Source organism: Narcine bancroftii (assembly GCF_036971445.1).
Source record: "Narcine bancroftii isolate sNarBan1 chromosome 12 unlocalized genomic scaffold, sNarBan1.hap1 SUPER_12_unloc_2, whole genome shotgun sequence".
NCBI classification, from domain to species: Eukaryota; Metazoa; Chordata; class Chondrichthyes; order Torpediniformes; family Narcinidae; genus Narcine; species Narcine bancroftii.
The window spans coordinates 2,294,457-2,315,099 of NW_027211808.1; positions in this window are offsets into that span (position 1 = coordinate 2,294,457).

Sequence of the window (20,643 nt, forward strand, 5' to 3'; positions counted from 1 at the left end):
ATTAAAGTTCATAATACTTACTCAGGCCTGTGTGCAGGAGGGCGGGGTTTGCGGGCGATCGGGTTGGACAACGACAGTACGGGGGCATCAGCTCTCGCTGCAGGGCGACATCTCGGCGGATCAGCGGCCCCATCACCGTGAGTCGCGGATCGGCCTGCGGCAGGGAGGGAGAGTGGGCAACGGTCCTGGCGAGGTTAGGCCTGAGGCCTCCAGTTCCGGGCGCTGGGAAGCAGCCTTGGCTTCCCCTGACACCGGCCAGGCCCCAAAACCAGAGTGCACGGTGAGACCCTGCAACGTAAACAGAGGAGGTGAGGGCGATTAACAGGCTGATGCAAATGCATTCTGGGATTTGTTGTATTACTGTGCATGTGCTATACTGGCGCGGCAGCCAGCAGGCCACCTCTAATACATTTTTGAAATGATCTTGCGGGTCAAATATAATTATATCATGGGCCAAATTTGGCCCGCGGGCCAGAGTTTGACATGTGTGCTCAAAAGGAAAGGTTGTCTATTGTGAAAGGGATTTGCTGATTTTGCGTCAATAATAATTTTGGTAGATGGTAATTTGTTTTTTTTTCCTTTCTGCGTGAATCTTGAGTAAATGATGCAGTACTGGTGAACTTTTATATTGCACCAGTTTTTCAACCCACTTCTAAAATATACAATCTGGTACCTTCTCCCCTATTTCATCTAGCTCTATCTTGGTCAAATCTGGTTTTTCCCTGTTTGATAAAAATCTGATAGAATCCTTAATTGTGCTGCTCTATAATAATTTTTAAAGTTTTGTAGCTGCAAATTACCTTGTTTGTACCACTCTATTAATTTATCTAGCACTATCCTCAGTTTCACCCCTTTCCATAAGAGAGATGAAGGTTCTTGAGGGGAGGATATTTACCAACCTCCAGCAGGTGTGGGTGCGATCCTCCTCTCGGGCCATGGTCTCTTCAATGAGTACAGCATGGTGTCTGATTAAATGTTTCTGAGGCAAAATTGCACTTCGCCTGCCTGAACCAGAAGGGGGATTGACAGTGTTGATCTCCAAAGGATCCATAGTGAGAGGCCAGAAAAATGCCTGGACTCTTCAGGGTCACCAATGTAGGGACAGCTATGAGGAAAGGGACTCTCCACCACTATGTTGAGAGTTTCAATGGCAGTTTTAATTCAAAACCCGCGTGTGCCTCTTTAAGGGCAGTGTGAGCTCTACCCCCATGCAGGCAGTGATGTCATCACACTGCCTGTGGCGAGTGCTCAGTTCAAACAATGAGGCAAGAAGTTCCCCCGATTGCGCCCTGTACTTGCAGTAGGCAGCTGTGGGAGAACAGGAATCTAGGAATAAATATACCGTATTTTCATTTGTATAAAGTGCAGAAAATCATAAATTGTGTCAAAAATATTTCATATAGTGTGCAAGCATATACACATATGTGTAGTTTTATAAATTCTAACTGACAAAAGCAATTTGCATTTAATTGGGACTTGAGCCAAAATACAGTTCCATAGTCCCAATGTCTCCCACAGTTAATCATTCGCTTTTTACACCCATTCAACTTCCCCCAGAGATGTTAATTGGCCATTATCCATTATATAGATGATATCTTCCTTCAACACATTGACAAGCTTAAATAGATCCAAGACAGGCTTCAGAGTTAAGCAGAATTTTAATTCTGTCATTTAAAAAGCTGTTCTTCAAAAGAAATCTTATTTTGTTAATTTCTGGGTGATTAACATTGATACAATTCCCATGCTCACTTTAAATTGTGCACTTTCTTACATTGCTGCCATTACAATTCCCATTCTCACTTTAAATTGTGCATGTTCTTTCATTGTTATTACCTTGCTCACTTTATATTGTGTAACTTCTTTCATTTGCACAGATAACATTATCATATAGCTATCACCTGAATTCAACTAGCCTAATTATAAAAGGCTATCTTTGAGATCTAGAATGCCAGTTGATTTCACAATGCAAGGAATCAAATCCAAATCTGAAACCACTAAACCGAAAGTTGTTACCAGCACAGAAGAAATTGGCAAGAGAATTCAAGGATTTGAGGATGGCAAATCATTTATTCATGAATGGAGGAAAGAGAAAGATATGGATGAATTCATGAAAACGTTTATGAGTGGGTTTCCTCCTGGTGTTCTGGTTTCCTCCAACCCTCCAGGAATATACAGTGCTTTGTAGGTTATTGATATATTTTTAGTTTTTTTTTACTTTGTCATCCTGTCATCTTTTTAACTTGTTATTTAAGATGGTATATGTTTAGTTTAAATTAAAGTGATTTAAAAATAACAATATTATTTAGAACCAATGGCTAGTCAATTAAGTTAACTTTTTTATTCAACCTAGAAAAATTCATGAATACCACACACACACATATATAATGTATAGTAGATAATCTTGTTTGTAGAAAGCACATACAATGTGTGCATTATCTGCATAAAAATATGGTACACATTTCCTTAAAAATGGCCTTACACATAGAAAAGGTTGTAATGAGAGTTTTTGCTACATTGGCCTTAAATCAAAGAACTGAATACTAGAATTGGGATATCATGTAAATAAAGTGTAAGATAGGCCAAATTTGGAGTATTCGATGCAATTTTGATCACCTAACTTACAGGAAAGATATTAATAAGATTGAAAAAGTGCAAAGAAAATTTGTAAGAAAGTTGCTGGGATGAGTTGAATAGGTTAAGGCTTTATTCTCTGGAGCATCAGAGAATGAAGGAAATTTGAGAGATATATGACATTGAGGGATTTAGATTGGATTAATGCAAGCAGGATTTGTTTCCATCAAGATTGGATGAAACAATGAGAGAACACGAATTAAGGGTGAAATATTTAAATGGAATCACTCAGGGGGTCGTAAGAGAGTAGAATTAGCTGTCCCCAGAAATGGTAGATATGGGTTCAATTTTGAAATTTGAGTAATTTGGATAGGTACATGAATGGGAGGTATGGAGGATGATATCCTGGTGCAGATCAATGGGTCTATGTGAGAAAAATTGTTTGGTACAGATTAGATGGGTTGAAGGGCCTGTTTTTATGTGCTGTATTCTTCTATGGTCCTAAATAATAGTATTATATTCTTTGCTAATATTCTGCTTCCTGGTTATATTCTGGATGTTTTTTTTCATCTAGAAAATGTTCACCTTCACCCTGCTGCAGCAGATACTGATTTCGATCTCGTTCATACACCCCACGTAAGTGTTAAAGCATGCAGTTTCCTTATCATTTTACAGATGATTTTTTCTTAATCTGATTCTGAAAGGATGTGTTTTTTTCTACAGGTCGATACTGATCATACAGAGTACTTCCTGCCAGTTTAAATGGATGGAGTTTTTCAAACTACAGGGATTTTAAAAAAACTAAGATGGAAATTCCTGGACATTGCACTGCTTTTCAAAAGAAAAAACTTTTTAATTGCATTAAGCCAAGCTCTATAATCAATAGTCTAACTTTAAGATTTCTGTTGTTTGGAGGAGTCTCCTTTTAATGGGATTCTATATGTGGTATGTGTTGCATTAAATCATTATTACAAAAATATTTCAGGTATGTGTTCTCAAATTACTTTTGGATATAACAGTGTTTTGTTTTTTTGTGCACAAATTGTTTGATTTTGCACTGCTTTATAAGAAAAAAATTAAATTATAAAGCTACTGTTTAAGAAGTAGTGATCTTCAAAAAATCTCTTTGACACAGTGTGGGACCTGATATCTTAATACTGAAGTTTTCATGAAATGTTCTTGTAACCATTCAGGGAACTGGGCAATCCAAGTGAAGCAACACCTCATTTTTGAATATGTAAGGTTTATCTACTGCATCTGGTGCTCTCGATGTGGCCTCATCTTCATTAGAGATTGGGCCCAAACTGGGATTATAGATTTGATGAGTACCTTTACTCTTGTCTGCTGCAATATCAGGGATCCCCCACAGTGGTCACCCATTTTAATTCTCAGCCCAATTCTGTCCATGGTCTTTTTTTTTTAATTTAATTTTTTATTTTTCACACCATAAATCACATTAGCCATGATATACACTATTTATTTTTCACACATATACAGTGACTTTTTCTCCCCCCCCCCCCTTCCTCCCAAGCCACCCCCCCACCCCCCCTCATCCATTTTAGGTATACAATCTAGGTTGCATTAAGCCAGTCAGACAATGTTGTCATTCAACAAAAATACACCAGAAATTCTACTGAGTCCATTCTTTTCTTTCCTTCTCCTTCCATCAACTTAAGTAATGTTTGTCCCCGGTAGGTTTTCGCTATTGTATTTAATGTAAGGCTCCTATACTTGTTCGAATATTTCAATATTATTTCTTAACCTATGTTATTTTTTCTAATGGAATACATTTATTCGCTTAAATTTAGTAGTTTCTTCCTTTTAATTTGGTTATGTATTCCATTAATATTTAAAGTCATATAGTTCAGCGTAGCCCTTTTATATTTTGTTTATCTTCTCTTTCTGTTTTTCCATCATTACCTTTCCTCCTTTTCCATTTCTGTTTTCTTATTTTCAACTCTTTATAAGACAACATTCCTACAACATCCAACATTTTCCTTATTCTCCTATTTCTATTTTATTTATCCCCAATCTCCCCTTCCCCTCCTGAGTTGTCCTTTATCCCTTGTCGGACAACCACATCTCCCCTCTCCATTTGGATTTGCGAATCCACTCGCAAGCGTCAACTGATTTTGCAGTGACCGCTATTTCCCCCCACCCCGCCCCCCAGAAAAGATTTCACTTTTCATATGTCACAAAGGTCACTCTTTTAATTCCCTCCTTATTCTCTCTATTCCATTACCTTCCCTTATTAATTCTTGTCTATACTATCTATATTTTCCTCTAAGTACAGATACATTCACGTATGCACATTGTCTCTATTCACTCTTATACCTCTTTACCCGCATACATATCAATCGTGGTCATTTTTACTCTCATTACCCGTCTTCATCCCTCAGTCTATTTTTGTCTTTACCCACATACATATCAATCGTGATCATTTTAACTCTCATTACCCGTCTTCCTCCCTCAGTCTATTTTTGTAATTGTTCTGCAAATTTTCGTGCTTCTTCTGGATCCGAGAATAGTCTGTTTTGTTGTCCTGGAATAAATATTTTCAATACCGCTGGATGCTTTAGTATAAATTTATACCCTTTCTTCCATAAAATCGCCTTTGCTGTATTGAACTCTTTTCTCTTCTTTAGGAGTTCAAAACTTATATCTGGATAAATGAAGATTTTTTGCCCTTTATACTCCAGTGGTTTGTTGCCCTTTCTTACTTTTTCCATTGTCTTCTCCAGTACCTTTTCTCTTGTAGTATATCTTAGGAATTTTACTACAATAGATCTTGGTTTTTGTTGTGGTTGTGGTTTAGAGGCCAATACTCTATGTGCCCTTTCTATTTCCATTTCTTGCTGTAGTTCTGGACATCCTAGGGCCTTAGGGATCCAATCTTTTATAAACTCCCTCATATTCTTGCCTTCTTCATCTTCCTTAAGGCCCACTATCTTTATGTTATTTCTTCTGTTATAATTTTCCATTGTATCTATTTTTTGAGCTAGTAATTCTTGTGTCTCTTTAGTTTTTTTATTAGATTCCTCCAATTTCTTTTTTAAGTCTTCTACCTCCATTTCTGCTGCTACTGCCCGCTCTTCCATCTTGTCCATTTTCTTTCCCATTTCTGTTAAGGTCATCTCTATTTTATTTATTTTCTCTTCTGTGTTGTTTATTCTTTTTCTTAAATCCTTAAATTCCTGTGTTTGCCATTCTTTAAATGACTCCATGTATCCTTTAATAAGAGAAAGTATATCCTTTATCTTGCCTTTCTTTTCTTCTTCTATTTCACTGTACTCTTCCTCTTCCTCTTCTTCTTCCTCTGGGTTGGCCATCTGTTGTTTCTTTGGTGCCCTTTCCTTCTCTTCTTTCTTGTTTCTATTGTCTTCTGCGATTCTTCGCGCATGCGCGGTTGCGCACTTTTACTCGGCTCTGCGAGCCATTTTTGTAGTCCATTATTTACCGACCTGAGGGAGCGGGTTTCTCTCTCCGCAGCGGGCCTCTTCGGACAGGTAAGGCCTTCACCTTTTTCCTCCTTTGTCTTCTCTTCCTCTCTTCTTACCGTTGCTTTCGATTTTTCTTTTTTTGTCGCCATCTTCTTTCCACCTTTATACTCACTTTTCTGTAACTTTTATTTCTGTGCCTTTGTGTTTTCCTTTGTTTTTCCCGACTTTTCTGGAGAGGGTTGGAGTTCACCGTCCGGCCACTACTCCATCACGTGACTCCTCCCAATTCTGTCCATGGTCTCATGCACTATCAGACTGAGAACACCTGCAAACTGGAGGAACACCTTGTATCCTCTCTTGGCACCCTCCAACCATTAACACTGATTTCTCTGGTTTTTATTAATCCATCTCCCTCTCCACTTTACTCCAGCTCTGCATTCACAGTGCCTCCCATCTTATTTCTCATCTTTCCTATCTATGCTCAATTATCAACTGCTGGCTTGTGTGTCCTTTCTTCCCTCCTGCCCCAGCTTTTTTATTCAGGTGCCTGCCTGCTTTTTGCTCATACCTTAATGAAGGACTCAGGCCTGAAACGTTGGTTTTATCTCCTGCAAGACCTGAATTCCTTCAATATTTTTATATTTTTACTTAACGCTGGCAAGTTCAATTGCTGTTTAAGTATAATAGATTTTAAAATGTGTAGTTGTTAAATTCCTGGAGCAGCTGTTAATCTTGAATTATTCATCAAACACTGGTTAAATCCCATTATAAGATCAATAAGATAAAGGAGCAGAAATTTCTGTGCATCGAGACTGCCCCGCCACTTAATCATGAGCTGATCAATTTTCTCACTCAGCCCCACTGCCTGATCTTCTCCCCATAGCCTTTCTTCATCAAGAACCTATCATTTCTGTCTTAACTACACCCAATGACCTGGCCTCCACAATTGCGTTTGGCAAAAATTCCACAGATTCTCATAGAGGAATTGAATTTCCAGATTCTTGTTAAAATAAATCCTGGTCATTTATGTAGTACACATTTGATTGCCATTTTTTTAAAATAAAACCTGATTCACTAATTTCCTTCTGAAAAAGAAATCTGCCATGTGACTGGGCAATAAGGGATGAACAAATGCTGCTGTTGGCAAGATTACCTATGACCAAGTAACAATATTTTTTAATGAAAAGTATACATATGGAGGAAATATAATCCTATTCTTGGCTCTGTTTAAATATTCTATTCCAAACTTGAGACACTCCAATGACACCTGGGAATAATTGTAATTTATAAAATGATAGAAATGTAATACCTGCCCCAAACCAATAATGTTTTTCTCCTGACATCTTTTTTTTAATATTGTATTTATAATTTTTCATGCAGGCCTGTACAGTCATATACCATGTCCTGCCACTAATGTCAGTTCACAATCTCATATTCATGTACATGTATTCCTTTTCTCTATGACTATGTAAACAAGTCTGCATTATTGCCCAACCCCTTCCACCACCTATAAAACTAAACAATTCATTCATACTACAATGTCAATAAGAATAACACACACTAACATTAAGGAAATGAATAAGAATGTAAATGATAAAAAGAAATGAGAAATGAAACAGAGACTATCATGGCTCAATGGACGGCTTCTGGGCTGGTACTCATACTAGACTTTCCTTGATCAGGATCAGTGTGGGACAAAGGGAATGGTAGAAAAATCACCTCCATCCACCTATGTAGCACAATATATGGCTGCCAAATCTTCCGAAAGGTGTTTCTCAGATGGTAAATTATTTTCTCCTGGGGAATGCAAATTTGCATTTCCTTGTTGCATCGCTCGATACAAAGACTTGAGTTGGACTTCCAAGTCACCAAATGCACTTCCTGGTATGACAGAGTATTTAGAGGTGGTTTTGGAGGAATTGTTAGAGCAGGTTCCACCAAACATTTTAAAACACAGAATCTTTGCAGTACTTTTGCAGAATGCTTTTTGCAGGAGGCAACAAAGTATCGACAACAGCTTGCCTGAGGGAGCATGTGATCTTTTCAGGCAGAAGAGAAGATTTTTTGCTCTCAGAGAGAGAGGGTGTGAAACAGAGAGAGAGGAGAGAGAAATCAGTTTCAAAAGGACAAACTAGGAAACTTTAGAAGATTGCCTGGTCAAAGGAGGAAATTGGTGGTCTGAAAGGTGACATGAAAGAAAAAGGATCATCTGTAGAACCCTGAAGGGGGCAAGTTTTGTCAGCAAGACCGATTGAGAAGGAATCAGTTGCGGATGTCCTGGAAAAGGAACCTTTCTCTGAAAACTATCAAGAACCCTCCTGAGTGGTAACCATTTCCCTTTTAAGCACCAAAGACTGATTAACTTCTGTGCACAGTACAAGAATTGCCTGCAACCAGTGAGATTGGGCTGTGATTCAAACAACTTTTCTAATCTTAAATATACATTTCACACACTTGTGCTTAGTATTGGAGTGGGGATTAAATACTTAGATATGTTAAGTAATAAGTTAAAGTTTAATTCTGTTTTCTTGTTCAATTGTAATTAAAAACTACTTTTGTTTAAGTAACCCTGTGTTGTGGAGCAGATCTATTGCTGCTGGTTTTTGGGAACCTTTTGGGATTGGATGTAATATCTCCAAATTTGCTGACGACACTAAGCTAGGAGGGATTGTGTGCACTGAAGAGGGGGTCAGGAAGCTCCAGTGTGATTTGGATAAATTGGCAGATACATGGCAAATGCACTACAATATGGATAAATGTGAGGTTATCCACTTTGGTAATACAAACCAGAGGGCAGATTACTATTTGAATGGCAATAGATTGGGAGATGGGGAAGTGCAGAGAGACCTAGGGGTTCTTGTGCACCAGTCACTGAAGGTGAGCATGCAGGTACAGCAGGTGGTTAAAAAGGCAAATGGTATGTTGACCTTCTTATCAAGAGGGTTTGAATATAGGAAGAAGAATACCTTACTGCAGCTGTACAGAGACTTGATGAGACCACACCTGAAGTATTGTGTGTAGTTTTGGTCAGCTTATCTGAGGAAGGATGTTCTTGCAATGGAGGGAGTGCAAAGGCGATTCACCAGGCTGATACCTGAAATGGCAGAAATAACTTATGAGGAAAGATTGCACAATTTGGGATTATACTCACTGAAGTTTAGAAAATTGAGAGGGGATCTCATAGAGACATATAAAATTCTGGAAGGACTGGACAGAATGGATGCGGAAGGGATGTTTCCAATGGTGGGGGAGTCCGGAACCCAAGGTCGGAGGATAATATGCAAACCATTTAGGACTGAGATGAGGAAGAATTTCTTTACCCAGAGGGTGGTGAATCTGTGGAATACATTGCCGCAGAGAGCAGTAGAGGCAGGTTCATTGAATATATTTAAGAGGGAATTAGATATATTCCTTCAGTATAAGGGAATTAGGGGTTACAGAGAGAAGACGGGAATGGGGTACTGAACTTTAACAGCCATGATATCATTGAATGGCGGAGCAGGCTCAAAGGGCCAAATGACCTACTCTTGCTCCTATCTTCTATGTTTCTATGTTTCTATAACACTGGCCACTGCCAATGTGATTAACACAAAATAGATTTGAAATTTGGACAGCTTCATTGTAAACCTTATGTCCATTATGACCCCAACAGGAACACCTCTGGGTCCTGGTGCATTTGTTTACTTATAATTTTTTCCTGGACTTGGCTTAGATCCACCCAAAAGGCCTCACCTTGGTAGTGGACCAGTCTGTACATTGCATTAATGACCATAGTCATGCTTTCCCAGCACAGTTCGGACCAGCACCTCTCATCAATTGTAATGCCCAAGTTTGACTCCCATCGTTCTCTCGACCTATGAAGGTCAGTTTGGGTCTCTCTGACTGGAACAAGTAATACATTGCTGAAATAAATTTCTTGCTGATTCTCCTTCGAATCAGGTCCTCTATGCTACTACAATGAGGTTGGACCATACCGGACATAATACACCCTGTAGAAAAGACCTTATTTGAAGATAGCAGTGGAAAGTTTTATTTGGTAAATCATATTTATTTTTAAGCTGTTGAAATGACATTAATTGCCCTTGCTTGTAACAGTCCTCTATATACATCTGACTCCATTATGGAGCCAGATGTCCTGAATCTTATTACCCACTGTCAGTGGTATTAATTTATTAGAAGTCGAGGGCGTTTTTGGTGAGAGCCCCATTTTAATATCCAAATACTGGCCCAGATACTAATCACTTGTTTTAATATGGGCCTGCCCTTCTTCTCTGTCAACAACTTAATGTCCCATTTATAAATAAAATCCTCTGCTATCCTGTTGCTCACCAGATGCAGATCAATTTGTGCCCAGGATGGAACATCTCTTCCCTGAAAATGGGAGGTGATGTATTTTGACTGAGCCACCCAATAATAATTTTTGAAGTCCAGTAATCTCAATCTGCCTAGACTATAGTCCCATGTTAATTTTTCCATAGAAACCTTTGGTACCTTACCATTCTGAAGAAACCTCCTATCCACATGTGATAACTGTTTGAAGAAACCTTGGTGCACAGCACAGGCAAAGATTGGAAAAGATATTGGAATATTGGCCACACATTCATTTTGATGCATTTGACCCTGATCAGTGTGATAGGCAGGGGAATCCACCTCTTTAAGACCTCCTTGACTCTTCCCAGCAAGGGGGTATATTTTAACTTGTATAAATTATTCAAGACACTATCAATATTAAATCCAAGAATTTTGATCCCCTTTTGTGGCCACTTTAACTACTAATTCCTTTAAATTGATTATAATTACCCTCAGTGAGTGGCATCACCTCGCTCTTACCCCAATTGATCTTATAGCCAGAAAGTTACCATAGTCCTCCAGTATCTAATGCAGTCTAGGAAGAGAAGTTGCAGTGACTGACAAATATATTAGTGAACAAGTTAATTTTGTGTTCCTCCTGGCCCACTCTATAACCTTTGATGTCTGGATCCTGCTGAATGGCTTCTCCCAACAGTTCTATAGCCAGCACAAAGAGAGCCAGTGAGAGTGGGCACCCCTGCCTACTAGATCTGGTAAGTGAATGCTGAAGAGACCTGCCAATTGGTTACAATTTTCACCTTGGGTTAGTGGTATAGGGTCCAATCCAGTTTTGAAAAATTGGTCTCAACCTTGCCTTCTCCAGCTCCTTGAATAAAATTTCCCATTCCAGTCTATCAAAGGCCTTTTCTGCATCCAAGGACCCTTCTCATTTCTAGATTGTGCCATATGCATAACACTCAGCAATCTGCCAATATTATTTGCAGTCTGCCTTCCCTGCACAAAGTCAGTCTGATACTTGTTTATCAATTTCGACAAATGAAATGCCAATCTATTTGCCAGGGCTTTGGCTGGAACTTATAATCAGTATTCAGCAGAGAAATTGGCATATAGGAAGAGGGCATAAGTACATCTTTACCCTTCTTCAAAACATTGTAACAATTGCCATTGTAAAAGATTCTGGCAGGGATCTTGTTTCCCTAGTCTGGTCTATCTCCTCCATATTCAGAGGTATTAATAAATCCTTAAATTCTTGATATAACTCAGGCAGGAACCTGTCCTTTCCTGAAGACTTGCCTGTTTGCAGCACATTCAATGCTTTACCCAGTTCTTCCTCAGTAAAAGGAAGATCAAATCCTGTCTGATCCTCTGGGTTCAGGCAATGGAGGTCTAATCTGCCCAGGAATTCATCCTTTTGATTGATGTCCCCAGACTATTCAGATTTATATAATCCTTCATAAAATTCCCTGAAGGTCTTATTAATTTCCTTTGGTTTGAATGAGACCTGGCCATTCAACTTGCATTAATTGTTCTGAGGCTTGTTCTGCCCTCAAATGCCACACCAGTTCTTTATGAGCATTCTCCCCCAACTCGTAATATTTTTGTCTTGACCTCATAATAACCTTTTTCATACTATATTTCTGAAGCGTATTATATTCCAATTTCTTGTTTGTGAGAGCACTATAATGGTCCTCGGTCTGATTCCTAAATATCCTTCTCTAATTGGTAATGTCCTTTTCCAATATGTCCACTCCCCTCATATAATTTTTCTTGACCATCTTCATATACCCAATTATCTGACCACTCAAATATGTCTTGAGGGGTCCCATAGAAGAAATTTATCTGGAGTAGAGGAGCAGTTATCCTCACAAAACTGAGTTATTTGTGATCTTATGATGCTACAAAACTCTGGCTTTTTCAATAGCAAAGTGTTAATACGCAACCTGGCATGTCTATAGTCTATAGTCAAGACCAGGGGAGAGTGGTCTGAGAGAAGTTTTGCTCTGTACTTTGCTTCCATGATCCTACCTAAATGGGCTGAAGCCAAAAAGAAATCTATTCTGGAGTAGGAATCATGCAGTTGTGAGTAAAATGTGTAGTTCCTCTCCCTTAGATGCATTCTACAGCACAGTTCTATTAAATTCATCTCTCTCATACAGTCAATAGTTGTTTTGCTGCTCTAGCCCTAGTTATACATTTTTTGGACTTGTCTTTTTTAATGTTAATGTGCCATCTTTGTATACTGAATTCAACATAATTTTTCTTTTTTTTTAAATTTTTTTTATTTTTCACATCATAAACCACACTGACCAAGATACATACATTTTCCTTTTCAAATATATACGGTGTCATTTCCCCGCCCCTCCTCCCATCCCACCCTCCCTACTCCCCCCCATTCATTTAAAGTACAAAATCTAAGACACATTAAACCATTCAAACAATGTTGTCATTCACTAAAAATAAACAAGAAATTCCACTGAGTCAATTCTTTTCATTTCCTTCTCCTTTCGTTAATTTAGATGGTAGATGTCCCTGGTAGGTTGTCTCTATTGTGTTTCATGTATGGCTCCCATATTTTTTCAAATATTTCAATATTATTTCTTAAATTATATGTTATTTTTTCTAATGGAATACATTTATTCATTTCTACATACCATTGTTGTATTCTCAAATTATCTTCCAATTTCCAGGTTGACATATACATTTTTTTGCTACGGCTAGAGCTATCTTAACAAATCTTTATTGTGCACCATCCAAATCAAGTCCAAATTCTTTATTTTTTATGTTACTTAGGAGGAAGATCTCTAGGTTTTTTGGTATATTGTTTTCTGTAATTTTATTTAATATCTGGTTTAGATCTTCCCAAAATTTTTCTACTTTCTCACATGTCCAGATTGCATGAATTGTTGTTCCCATTTCTTTTTTACAACGAAAACATCTGTCAGATACTGTTGGGTCCCATTTTTTTAACTTTTGAGGTGTAATGTATAGCCTGTGTATCCAGTTATATTGTATCATATGTAACCTCGTATTCATTGTATTTCTCATCATTCCAGAGCATAACTTCTCCCATGTTTCCTTCTTTATCTTTATATTTAAATCTTGTTCCCATTTTTGTTTAGTTTTACCATTTGTTTCCTCATTCTCCTTTTCTTGCAGTTTAAAATACATATTTGTTATAAATCTTTTGATTGTCATTGTATCTGTAATCACATATTCAAAGTTACTTCCCTCTGGTAACCTCAGACTATTTCCTAATTTATCCTTCAAGTAGGATCTCAATTGGTAATATGCCAACACTGTATCTTGAGTTATATTATATTTATCCCTCATTTGTTCAAAGGATAATAATCTATTTCCTGAAAAACAATTTTTTATTCTTTTGATCCATTTTTTCTCCCATTCTCTAAAGGAAAGGTTATCTATTGTAAAAGGGAGTAACTGATTTTGCACCATTATTAGTTTTGGTAATTGGTAATTTGTTTTATTCCTTTCTACATGAATCTTCATACAAATATTGAGCAGATGATGTAATACTGTAGAACTCCTACGTTGTACCAATTTTTCATCCCATTTATATAATATGTGTTCAGGTATCTTTCCCCTATTTTATCTAGTTCTAATCTAGTCCAATCTGACTTTTCTCTTGTTTGATAAAAATCTGATAGGTATTTTAATTGTGCGCCTCTATAATAATTTTTAAAGTTTGGCAATTGTAAGCCTCCTTGTTTACACAATTCTGTTAATTTATCTAGTGCTATCCCCAATTTCCCAATTTCCATAAAATTTACTTATTATTTCCTTTAACTCCTTGAAGAATTTCTCTGTCAAGTGTATTGGCAATGCCTGAAATAGGTATATTATCCTTGGGAAAATATTCATTTTAATACAGTTTATCCTTCCTATTAGTGTTAGTGGTAAATCTTTCCAATGCTCTAAATCGCCCTGTAATTTTTTCATTAGTGGATAATACTTGAGTTTATATAGATGGCCGAGATTTTTATTTATTTGTATCTTATTGCTTGCATTTGCCATCTGAATGGTGATTCCTTCTTAAATTTTGAGAAATCCGCATTATTCATTGGCATTGCTTCACTTTTATTTACGTTAATCTTGTAACCCGACACTTCTCCATATTCCTTCAATTTCTTATATAATTCTTTTATTGTTAGTTCTGGTTCTGTTAAGTATACTATAATATCGTCTGCAAATAGACTGATTTTATATTCCTTATCTTTTATTTTTATCCCTTTTATATTATTTTCTGTTCTTATCAATTCTGCTAGTGGTTCTATAGCTAACGCGAACAATAAGGGTGGTAGTGGGCATCCCTGCCTTGTTGATTTGCTTAAATTAAATTGCTTTGATATATATACATTTACTGTCACTTTCGCCAATGGCCCCTTATATAATGCTTTAATCCAATTAATATACTTCTCTGGTAAACTGAATTTTTGCAATACTTTGAATAAATAATTCCTTTCTACTCTGTCAAAGGCCTTCTCTGCGTCTAAAGCAACTGCTACTGTTGGCGCTTTACTCCCTTCTACTGCATGAATTAAGTTAATAAATTTACAAATATTGTCTGTTGTCCGTCCTTGTTTAATAAATCCAGTTTGGTCTAGATTTACCATTTTAGGTACATAATCTGCTAATCTGTTTGATAATAGTTTAGCTATTATTTTATAATCTGTGATGATTATAAGTAATGATATTGGTCTATATGACGCTGGTGCGAGTGGATCTTTCCCTTGCTTTGGTATTACTGTAATTATTGCTGTTTTACATGAATCTGGTAAGCTTTGTGTTTTGTCAATCTGGATGATTACTTCCAGGAGGGGAGGAATTAATAAATCTTTAAATGTTTTATAGAATTCTATTTTATTATCTCTTGTATTTCTACTATTTCAAATGGTTCTGTTAATTTATTTTGTTCCTCTATTTGTAATTTTGGTAGTTCAATTTTAGTTAAAAATTCATCTATTTTGCCTTCTTTCCCTTCAATTTCAGTTTGGTATAATTGTTCATAGAATTCTCTAAAGTTTTCATTAATCTCCGCTGGATTATGTGTAATTTGTTTGTCTTTTTTCCTTGATGCCAATACCATTTTCTTAGCTTGTTCTGTCTTAAGCTGCCATGCTAGAATTCTATGCGTTTTTTCCCCTAGTTCATAATATTTCTGTTTTGTCTTCATTATGTTCTTCTCCACCTTATATGTCTGTAGTGCTTCATATTTTATTTTTTTATCTGCCAATTCTCTTCTTTTAGTTGTATCTTCCTTCATTGCTAATTCTTTTTCTATATTTATTATTTCCCTTTCCAACTGCGCTGCTTCCTGATTGTAGTCCTTCTTCATCTTGGTTACATAACTTATTATTTTCCCTCTAATGAACACTTTCATTGCATCCCATAGTATAAACTTATCTTTCCCTGATTCTGTATTTATTTCAAAGTACATTTTAATTTGTCTTTCAATGAATTCTCTAAAATCCTGCCTTTTAAGTAGCATGGAGTTTAATCTCCATCTATACATTCTTGGAGGGATGTCCTCTAACTCTATTGTCAATATCAAGGGTGAGTGGTCCGATAATATTCTAGCTTTATATTCTGTTTTTCTTAATCTATCTTGCATATGAGCTGATAACAAAAATAGGTCTATTCTTGAGTATGTTTTATGTCTACCCGAATAATATGAATATTCCTTTTCCTTTGGGTGTTGTTTCCTCCATATATCCAAAAGTTGCATTTCTTGCATCGATTTAATTATAAATTTGGCTACTTTGTTCTTTCTGTTAATTTTTTTCCCAGTTTTGTCCATATGTGAATCCAAATTAAGATTGAAATCCCCTCTTATTAATATGTTCCCTTACGTATCTGCTATCTTCAAAAATATATATTGCATTAACTTTTGATCTTCTTCATTAGGTGAATATACATTGAGTAGTTTCCAAAACTCCGAATATATCTTACATTTTATCATTACATATCTCCCTGCTGGATCTATTATTTCCTCTTATATTTTAATTGGTACATTTTTACTGATTAATATGGCTACTTCTCTTGATTTTGAATTATACGACGCTGCTGTTACGTGTCCTACCCAATCTCTCTTTAATTTCTTGTGCTCCAATTGAGTTAAATGTGTTTCTTGCACAAATGCTATATCAATTTTTTCTTTTTTCAGTAAATTTAGCAGTTTCTTCCTTTTGATTTGGTTATGTATTCCATTAATACTTAAAGTCATATAGTTCAATGTAGCCATTTCATACTTTGTTTATCTTCCCTTTCCATTTCTCCATCATCACCTGTCCTTCTTATCCATTTCTGTTTTTTTGTTTTGAACACTGTATAAGACAACATTTCTAAAACATCAAACATTTTCCTTATTTTCCTACTTAAAACTTCATTAACCCCATTCTCCCCTCCCCCTCCTGAGTTGCTCTTTATCCCTTGCCAGGCAACCACATCTCCCCTCTCCATTTGGATCTGCGAATTCACTTGCAAGTGTCAACTGATTTTGCAGTGAGTGTAATTCCTCCCTACCCAGCCCCCCCGGAAAAGATTTCAATTTTCATATATAACAAAGGTCACTCTTTTAATTCCCTCCTTATTCCCTCTATTCCCTTTCATTCCTTTATTAATTCTTATCTGTACTCTATATATTTTCCTCTAAATACGGATACACTAATGTATACACATATATGCACATACACCTATATCTATATATATATATATATATATATATATACCCATATTCACACATACATATAGTTCGTGGTCATTTTTACTCTCATTACATGTCTTCATCTCTCTGCTTGTTTTGTAGTTGTTCTGCAAATTTTTGTGCTTCCTCTGGATCTGAGAATAGTCTGTTTTGTTGCCCTGGAATAACTATTTTAAGTACCGCTGGGTACTTTAACATAAATTTATATCCTTTTTTCCATAAGATCGTTTTTGCTGTATTAAACTCCTTCCTCTTCTTCAGGAGTTCAAACTTATGTCTGAATAGAAACATTTTTTTTGACCTTTGTATTCCAGTGGCTTTTTGTCTTCTCTTATTTTCTTCATTGCTTTCTCCAATATATTTTCTCTTGTATATCTTAAAAATTTTACTAGAATGGATCTTGGTTTTTGCTGCAGTTGTGGTTTCGGGGCTAATATTCTATGTGCCCTCTCTATTTCCATTTCTTCTTATAATTCTGGTCTTCCTAGGACCCTGGGGATCCAATCTTTTATAAATTCTCTAATATTCTTGCCTTCTTCAACTTCCTTAAGGCCCACTATCTTTATATTATTTCTTCTATTATCTCTTTCTCTCTCTCTCTTTGGTTTGGCTTCGCGGACGAAGATTTATGGAGGGGGTAAAAGTCCACGTCAAATGCAGGCTCGTTTGTGGCTGACAAGTCCGATGCGGGACAGGCAGACACGGTTGCAGCGGCTGCAGGGGAAAATTGGTTGGTTGGGGTTGGGTGTTGGGTTTTTCCTCCTTTGCCTTTTGTCAGTGAGGTGGGCTCTGCGGTCTTCTTCAAAGGAGGTTGCTGCCCGCCAAACTGTGAGGCGCCAAGATGCACGGTTTGAGGCAATATCAGCCCACTGGCTTCTATTATAGTTTTCCATTATATCTATCTTCTGAGCTAACAGCTCATGTGCCTCTTTAACTTTTTTATTAGATTCTCCTAATTTCTCTTTCAAGTCCTCTACTTCCATTTCTACGATTATTTCTCTTTCTTCCACGTTTTCCACTCTTTTTCCTATCTCTGATATGACCATTTCTATTTTATTCATTTTTTCTTCTGCATTCTTAATTCTTCTTTTTATCTCATTAAATTCTTGTAATTGCCATTCTTTCACTGATTCCATATATTCTTTAAAAAAAATATCCATTGTCTTGCCTTTCCCTTCTTCTTCCATTTCTCTATGTTCTTCTTCTTCTTCTTCTTCTTCTTCTTCCTCTGGGTTGGTCATCTGTTGTTTCCTTGTTTTCTTTTTGCTCTCTTCTTTCTTGTTCTTGTAGTTTTCTGTGTTCTCTTCCTGCTGCTGTGTTGCAGCTGTCATCCTCAGCTGTGGAGATCGACTCCTCAGCTGTTCCCCCGTCCTGTCAGTGTTTTTTTTTCTTGCGCATCGCGCATGCGCGACTCCTTGTGCATGTGCTGTTGTGCACTTTTACTTGGCTCTGCAAGCCATTTTTGTAGTCCCGAGCCCGGGAATTCCACTGACCTACGGGAGCGGGCTTCTCTCTCCGCAGTGGGCCTCCTCGGACAGGTAAGGCCTTCACCTTCTTCTTCCGACGTTCTTTCATCTTCTCTTCTTCCTGTTGTTTTCGACTTTTCTTTCTTCACTGCCATTTTCTTCTCACCTTTATTTTTACTTTGTTTTAATTTTTACTCTTGTACCTTTGTGTTTTATGCGGTTTTTTTTCAACTTTTCCGGAGAGGGCTGGAATTCCCTGACCAGCCACTACTCCATCACGTGACTCCCCCCATTCAACATAATTTTTCCAGGAAATAGCTATACATTATCTAACTACTGCCAACCCTAAATGAAATTTGAGATTTATCCAATTGCAAACCTGTTGTTAATGGGTTCATATAACCCAGTAAACATACTCTTAGGTCAAGCTGTAGATCTGCCTTAAATAAATCTTGCAAATATTTAATAATTTTTCCCCCAAAAGGTCTGATTTTTGTATAGTCTCATACTGAATGTTAGAAGGTTCCTATTTGTTCTCCACATCAAAGGCACAAATTTGAATAACTAAATCCATATTTTTTCAACTTTTTAGGTGTTAAATAAAACTGCTATAAAAAATTATAATTAACCAAACTATATCATACATTGATTAACTTCGTAACACTGTCAACACACATATTAGACCACTCCTCCAAAGAAAGAGGAATAGATAAATCCTTTTCCCATTTATCTTTCATTTTATAGACATCAACCTTTGTCATCTTTTCCTGTAATAACATAGACATTTCTGAAACAAATCCCTTCTTCCCTTTATCAACAATTAATTTTTTGAATTTCATTTGACTAGGCAATACTAACTCTTGTCTAAAACTCTCTAACAATAAATCTTGTACTTCATAGTAAGCAAATGAAATGTTTGGTAATATACCAAACTTCTCTCTAAATCTATTAAAAGAAAGAAATATACCTGCTTCAAACAATATTACACTAATATGACACCTTTTAATTCCCAATCTTTTAAATAAGGATTATTCAAAGAATAATCTGATATAGTGGTCTTACCTGAAATTTTACCTTTCATTCCTATAATTTGATTTACCTTATACCATACATCCATCAAATGTTTTAAAACTAGCAGTTTATATTGCTGTAGAAGAGTTGGATTCCATTTATATATAAAACTATGTATTTTTCTCTCAAATTTTTTATTCAACTCCAACTTGGCCCATATCAGAGGTTAATCAACATCAAACAACTTATTAATAAACTTTAATTGCGCCACTTCGTAATAATTCTGAAAATGTGGTAAATCATACCACATCAACTTCTGCATAGAAACTCTTGACAAATTGCCTTTTCATAGAAACAAATGAACTGCTTTATTTAATTCTTTTAAAATGAATTTTGGTATAGCACTTGGAATAGATTGAAATAGTTACTGAACTTGAGTGTATATATTCATTTTAATACAATTTACTTGTCCAATCAAAGTTAATGGTAACTCTTTACATCTATTTAAGTCAAGTTTAATCTTCTTAAATAGAGGTATATATTTTAAACTACATAAATGTTGATATTCTTTATCAACTATTATTTCTAAATACTTAATTTTATTGGACCATTTAAACTTTGTAAGCTATTTACAATCTGATAATTTTCATATGGTATTAGTAATAACTCAGTTTTATCCCAGTTTTTATTCTGTTCCCCTAAATTACACCATATCAACACATCATCTGCAGATTAATTGTATACTCTTGTTCACCAATTTTAATTCCCTTAATATTATTTTCTTGCCTTATTGCTTGAGCCAAAGGTTCTATAACTAATCCAAATAGGCTGGTGACAGTGGATGGCCCTGTCTAGTTGATCTGAACAAATTAAATATTGATGAAACCTGCCCATTTGTCACCAATATAATGCTTTAATGCAATCAATAAAGAGTGGTCCAAATTTAAATCTTTATATCATCTTAAATAAAAAATTCCACTCAACGTGGTCAAAAGCTTTTTCCTTGTCCAGTGCTTTGTTGGTTGAGTTGCTGTCTTAAAGCATAAATTATTTAAATCAATTTAATAATATTATCAGCTATATACCTGTTCTTGATAAATCCTGCATGATCAACATGTATTAA